This window comes from Prunus mume, linkage group LG3 (assembly GCF_029339155.1).
Source record: "Prunus mume cultivar Tortuosa linkage group LG3, ASM2933915v1, whole genome shotgun sequence".
In the NCBI taxonomy this organism is placed as follows: Eukaryota; Viridiplantae; Streptophyta; class Magnoliopsida; order Rosales; family Rosaceae; genus Prunus; species Prunus mume.
The window spans coordinates 25348876-25355815 of record NC_142700.1 but is presented as its reverse complement, the minus strand read 5'-3'; the positions used below and the strand labels follow the sequence as shown (position 1 = coordinate 25355815).

The 6940-nt window shown below is 38.7% G+C and overlaps 1 pseudogene; it reads right to left on the bottom strand.

The window, feature by feature from the left end:
- Positions 1-527: 527 nt before the first annotated feature.
- Positions 528-1459, bottom strand: LOC148919223 (cyclin-dependent kinase F-4 pseudogene; annotated as a pseudogene).
- Between the last annotated feature and the right edge of the window lie 5481 nt (positions 1460-6940).

Genomic DNA, 6940 nt, shown 5'->3' with positions numbered 1-6940 from the left:
GGGCCCCAAAAGTTTTGTGTGTGTATATTATATATATTAATATTACGTATAATATATATTGAAGCGTGCAACGTAGGGGGTCAGTTTAGCATACAATGAAATTAACATTTGAATCTGATATTCATATGTGAATGTATAATTTTGAACATGCTCCTATTCTGAAGTCTAACGTGAAGTTGAAATCACGGTTATTTACTTTGGATTAGTGGATTATTCATATGCTTTACCTTTGAAACTTTCACACACACACCAATATTCGTGCGGGGAGTTAAATGAGTTTTGAGTATTATAATCCTCTTGTTTTATAAAATAGAGGATTAGTTAGCATTTAACTACAAGTTTGAAAAAGTAAATCAGATTGAAAGTGACCAAAGAAGTCACGAACCCTTTATGCAAAAATCGAAGTAAAATTCAAAGAAGCTGGGGTGAAAATTAAAGTGAGTTAAAAGCTTGAAGTTGGAAAATACATACTAGCCTTTTCAACTCGAGTGAGTAAAAAATCTTTCAAATATTTTGAAATTACTAATTCAGACTAAAATGTTAGTGGGTGGAAAAATATGATGATGTCTCTCAGGAATGGCAAGTGGAATGCGGTGGGAGCCAACAAAAAAAGTATGCTTAAGTGCCACTATAGCAGTCAGCCTCAGTAAAGAAGGGAAGTAATGAATTGAATTGCAGACTCACTGCCAGATAGGATGTAAAAGGAGAGACCAAACTTGGAGAATTGTGGAAACTAATATTTGGCATGCCTTGCAAGACGCTACCCTTCAGACCAAGACTCCATTGTTGGTCTATTTAACACACTGTAAATCTAAAAGAGCTTATTGGCCACATTTGCACCAGGAAAGAGAGAGTAGAGGTTGAACATCTCAGCCATTGCTCCCACAACTTACATGTTCACTTTTGAATCATAGAAGCAAGGTGAAGCAACACCTCTGGTTCTTTGTACCAATGAGTTGTGACATAATCTGTGAAGGCAATACCTAGCTAAATCTTCTTAGCATAACCCAAATCCTCAATCTTGACCACACCTTGCTTCACCAACAAGTTATCTGGCTTGAGGTCACTGTGGCAGTATCCATTCTTTAGCATGTAATCCAGGCCAAGAAGAATTTGATGACACAAGTTCCTGATTTTTGCCTTAGTGAATCTCTTCTTATGCAGGCAGTGTAGCTTCAAAAGTTATGATAAGTTTCCCTCCATGAATTCAAAGACAAGGTAAGCAGTGCCATCGAATTCCATAAAAACTTGTTTCAATTTGAAAATATTGGGGTGGTTTCTCAACTTAGATAAGATTCAACTTCTGGAATTTTGAGACACTCCTTCCATGAACTCAACCTCAATATCTCCTTCTTCAGTTGCTTAATTGCAATAGTCTCACCAGTCTGCTTGTGAATAGCCTTTCACACAACCCCAAAACTACCTTCACCAAGTGGCCCATGAACCAATAATTCTCCATTGAAATTCTCCAACAAACACAACCCAATAAAAGTTTATCTGTTTCTTAATTGAAAGTGAAAAGCTTTCGTCAATTAGAAGAGAACCCAATTGATTTATGCTTGCTCACTGAAGGCTATTAATATGAGTATCCCAACTATTATTTATAGCTTCATTTTCAGTTTGACCAAATCCCATAAGAAAAAGAAAACCTGGTAAATCTTCTAGGTTTCCCATTTCTTTGCCAATCCTATAAGGAAATCTAATGAAAGCACACCAAAACCTTTGTTCTAGTACTTGCGAGCCAATAGTTCTTTCCTTTCCTTTGTAGGAAAGGGTATTCTCGTAATTTATGATGTTTTTATTTTACTTGGGGCTATAGCTTTTCAACAGTCATGATTTTACCTAGTTTACACTTTAAAGTTAGAAAAAGATTTTACTTGGGAGCCAAGATTTCCAATGGTCATGATATTTTACTTCTGGTTTTCTCAGTTTCCAAATTTTGGGTATATGCTATAACCCGGTTATGTCGATATTTTGTCTTGTTTCTGTGACATGCGCAAAGTCTCCTTACCGATCAACAAGACGCATACTGATCATGCAAGAGACTCTCGTGCGACATGCTCGAAGTCTCCCTACCGATCAACAAGACGCATGCCGATTGTATAGGGGACTCTCTCGCGACATGTTCGTCATCTCCCTATCGATCAACAAGATGCGTGTCAATCATGCAGCAGACTTTCTTGTGTGACATGCGAGTCATCTTTTTACCGATCAACAAGAAGCATGCCAATCGTGTATGAACCTATAGCACGACATGCGCGTCGTCTCTCCTTCTATGCATACATCATGAATTTCCTGATCATTCCTGAGTGATATTTGAAAAATAATCTCATCGGATGTGAAATCGCCATGCAATTTGGTTGATGAATATCAGCTCGGCACTCTAACATACGAACAGAAGACATTCAATCGGAATGTTGTGCTAGAGTTCTACGCAAACGTTCACAGAGTTACATTTCGTCACGAGGTTACTATAAGAGTGTGACACCACATCCCAAATAATTAGTTAATAACTTAATTAATTGTAAAATTAAGTTTTTGCCATTGGGAGTAGGGGTATTTTAGTCACTTTTTGTTCTAGAAAGAATTTGGGGAAATGAGTAACACCGTTGCGTAGAGCTAGTGAATACAAGTTCATAGACATGTGGTAGGCTCAATTCCAATTTCTAACGAAAAAGTTATGATGTACGGAAGTACAATGGCACAACCATAAATATCGCGAAGTTCTAATTTAAGTACAGACCAGATTCCTCTTTTCTGGTTTATGTCCCTCTCTCTCTCTCTTTCTCTCTCTCTCTCTCTTCGCGACCCTCTCTCTCTCTTTCTCCAAGCTGTGAACACGACGCTGTCACTTCCACTCCAATGTCCGGCGTCGTTCAATCTCAGTTGCCTTCGCAACCTTCACAAAACCTCTTCCTCTCGTCCTCTTCCACAAAACCCACCCAAGACCTTGTCTAATTAGCAACTCGTGAGCTTGATTCAAAGACAAGAAGAACTTAGGTTTTTCTGGCAATGTTTTGCTAATTTTCAGCGACTTCGGCTGCCATTTCCATCGAGTGGGGTATGAAACTTCATCTACTCTTCGTACTCTACCTGTTTATGTAGTTAGCTTGAGATAATTTTGAAGTTTTGGGAATTTTTCAGAACACCCATATAGGAAAGACAGTTCAGTCATGTTTTCATCTATTTTCGGTCATTTTTTGGTTGTGGTCCAAGAATAAAACTTTCCCTGTGTTAGTCTGAACGTGATGGTATAGGTATTGCCCATTTTGGTTGAGATTTTCTGTTGTCGGAATTTTCTCGAGACACCCCGTCGGCGGTGGGGCATGGCAACGAGTGGGCCTTGTGTCAGTAATTTGTTTTTGGACCTAGAATGATTACTGTTTGACTATCGAACAAATATCGCGCTTATTATGCGATATTTGGGTTCAACAGGTTTGGACTGTTCGATCGATTTTAATTTCAATTATGTTGTTCCTAGTGCCTCTAGGGTCGTAGAGGAACTTTCAGATCAGAAGTCGGAGGTCGTGGGCCCCACAGGCCTGGTTAACCGATATGGTATGTTTGACCACACGGTTGACCTTGAATCTTCCAAGATCATTTTATCCTCGAGAAATTAAGTTTGAAGTTAAGTTCGGTTTGATTCGATTTAGATGTTTATGTTATCCTTGTGTTCTTTCAATAGGTACTTAGGCTCCTTGTACTCAATCGAAAGGACCCTTTAAGGTTTGAGTTTGCTTCGGACGAGTTATGAGTGGACTTTATTTTTAAATGAATATTATTTTCATATTGGCAAGAATTATAGTTGGTTTTTGGGACCCATTAGGGCACACATATACTTTTCGGGAGGTGCGTCAAGATGTTAGTCTACGTGTATAACTAGATCAGCCACACGTGCAATGCAGGTTCGGCGTGTGTGCTAGGAAGCAATAGTCCCCCGGTTGGGCTGCTCATCCCTAGACACTTGTATGATGCAAAATCCCCACATGTGGTTGAGAATAAACGATCCCCGAGTTAGATTGTTTTCTCTTGTACATATCTTGATGTGGTGCATGTGTGTATGTATGTGTGTGTGTGTGTGTGTGTGTGTGTGTGTGTGTGTGTGTGTTGGGAATATAAAGGTTTCAAGTATCGAATGGTATATGGATAAAGATGAATTTTATTGCATGGTTTACATTATTTTTCTAAAACGGTGGGGTTAATATGTTTAGATATAATTTATGTTATAAAATTTATTTTTGTCTACTCACAACTTCTTGTTTTGCGCCCCCCAGCTATAGCTCGACGAGATTCACAAGTCCACGTTAAGTATTATGTACAACACACGATATTCGTTTATTTCTTTTTCAACTCCTAATACTTCTGTGAACTAGAGTTTTATAGAAAGCTCTGATATTGTCCATATAGGGTTGAATTTGAGGCCGGAGGCCTATGTTGTAAATTGTGTGCTTTAGTTTTGTGCGTGCTACCATTTGGGATTATTTATCGCTTGTTTGGGAATGTCCATTTTTCAGGAGATATTCTGCCAAAATTTTGGTTGAAGTGTCAACCAAATTTCTGTTTAAATTGGGGGCAAAAGGGTTATGTTAGTAAGTGCCGGACATAAACAAGGTTCGTCATGGATTCCAAAGAGGGAATCTAGGGCAGGTCCTGTCAAAGAGGTTACAAAATTCCTTTGCCCAGCTCCACCATCGCCTTTGTCCTTGGCCTCTATACTTCCTCGTTTAGTCATGTCCAGGATTTTGTAGCAGGGCAACGGCCTAATGTAGACATCGAGCAGTTGTTGGGGCTAAATGATAACGCACGGAAACGGACCGAATCCCAATTGTACTATCGTCTACTGTGGTCACTTATGCGCACCAACTTTTTCATTCTCATCAAACGCCTTCACCAGATCTTGCAAGCGCGCAAGTCATCCTTCCCTTCTTCAGTCATCGTGTTATTCCATTATCACAACTAATATTCCACGCCATCATTGACAACTTATGCGGACTTATTTCATAGCCATCATTAGAGCATCTCCAACCGATGTGTCAAAAGTGCCACATAGGTATTTAACGGCTAGAAATAACATCTCACATCACTCCAACTGATGTGTCAAAGCTGATGTGGAATGAAGGCTGGAAGTTGAGATGTTATTTTTAACATCCCAAAAGCAATATGTCAAATGAATATTTTATTATTTTTAAAGATAGTTAGTTGTTACTTTCATTTATTATTTTCTTTTTTATATTTTTTTTCTTCTTTATCTTAAATGATTTGACTGTTACAATAATTATTTATTTGACATATCGGGTGGAGTGTAAAACTATGTAAATGTCAACTTACCACATCAGCCATCAAATTTAAATTTGATGTTTGATATTTGACATCTCCCTTGGAGATGCTCTTAGGCCGCCAAGTGCTTGATTTTCCATGTCTAATCACGAGGTTGTGCAAGAGGCATAATGTTCCCATGTTCCCATGTTCCCCGACGATGAGGGTTCGCACAAAATAGACCAAACATGTCCCAAATAGTTCGTCTACCCTTAGGGGTCAACTTGGTGGAGCCACTCATTAGACGTTGGACGTCATCGAGGTTGATGATGATGATAATGACGATGTTGATGATGACAAAGATTCTTCCCTTCAATCTGATGCCGTTGCTAAGTTCAGTTTTCTGGGTTTCTTCCATATTTCTCCGCTTCCTTTAAGTAGTCGGACAAGTCCCTGTGTTTAATTAAGGGGGAGTCCCCTCTTCTTAGTATTAATATTTTCTTATGTGCATTTTATAGTACCCGAATCGGAGGAAATGAAATTATGATTAAACCTCGAATTGCATAGTTAGACAGGTAATTGTATTTTTAAAACCCCTCATGTGATCAAACAGTTCCCAAACCCTCATTACTAGGCCGTTGAAGTATAATATGGGTAGGTCATACATTCGATTGTATCTTCATGATGTCATTTTGGCTTTGTTTGTATTTTTTGGGGTGTTCTATCGCATTTGGTATGAGATTGGCTTTGCTATAGGAAAAAAAAAGTCTTTGCCTTTAATGATTTCAGTATATAAGTTGTCTAATCCCCACAGCTTCATTTCCTACCTTCCATGGTTGGAAAACTTAAAAGGCCACTTATTGCTTCGATTGGAATCTGGGATTGAATAACACACTCTAATGTGCAAACAACCTCTCCTTCACCACCCCAGGCCGCTTAGACATTTGTCCTTCCACATATCCCTAGTTGTTCATATTTGATACATAATTGTAAGTCCATATGGGTATTCTTATTCCAATTTTTAGGTCAAGGGGGGATTCGTGTAGGGTCTGGTTATCCTGTATTCAGTATACCCCATGAAATGTTTAGGGTTAAATTTTTTGTTTCGTACTGACATTTTTTATTATTTGATATGTTATGTGTTTAACAATTTAAGACCTTGGCTACTTAAATGCCACAAACCATGCCACCCCTTGTCCCCATTGTGTAAAATTGATATGGCTTAATTTGTGTGGTGTGATTCCAACATGGACATGCCCTGATAACAAATCGGACGCATATTGGTTGAGACACGACCCTAATGGCACCATTCGAAAGGTATTGTAGAAGGCCTCAATTTTTTCTACACTTTGTACAATTATTGAATATTTCGGCCGTTATGGACAGCATAAAAGATGACGTAATTATCAGGATTTAATTGAGTGCTAAGGGACCTTGAGGGTAGATGATTATGTGTCCGGTCAACATTCTGTAGTATACCCCATTTGTGACATACCCAGTAGAGTAGGCGGTCAATCCCGTCCAACATGCTATCTATGCGGAGGCAAATCCATACACCAGTTTTCTTCAACATCGTCATGTAACTTCAGAAAAGTGTACTTCAAGTGCATGAGAGTTTATGTACGTCACTATTAACCCTTATCATATTGTTAACTCTACATTGCCATTGGTTTCGGTGCAATTT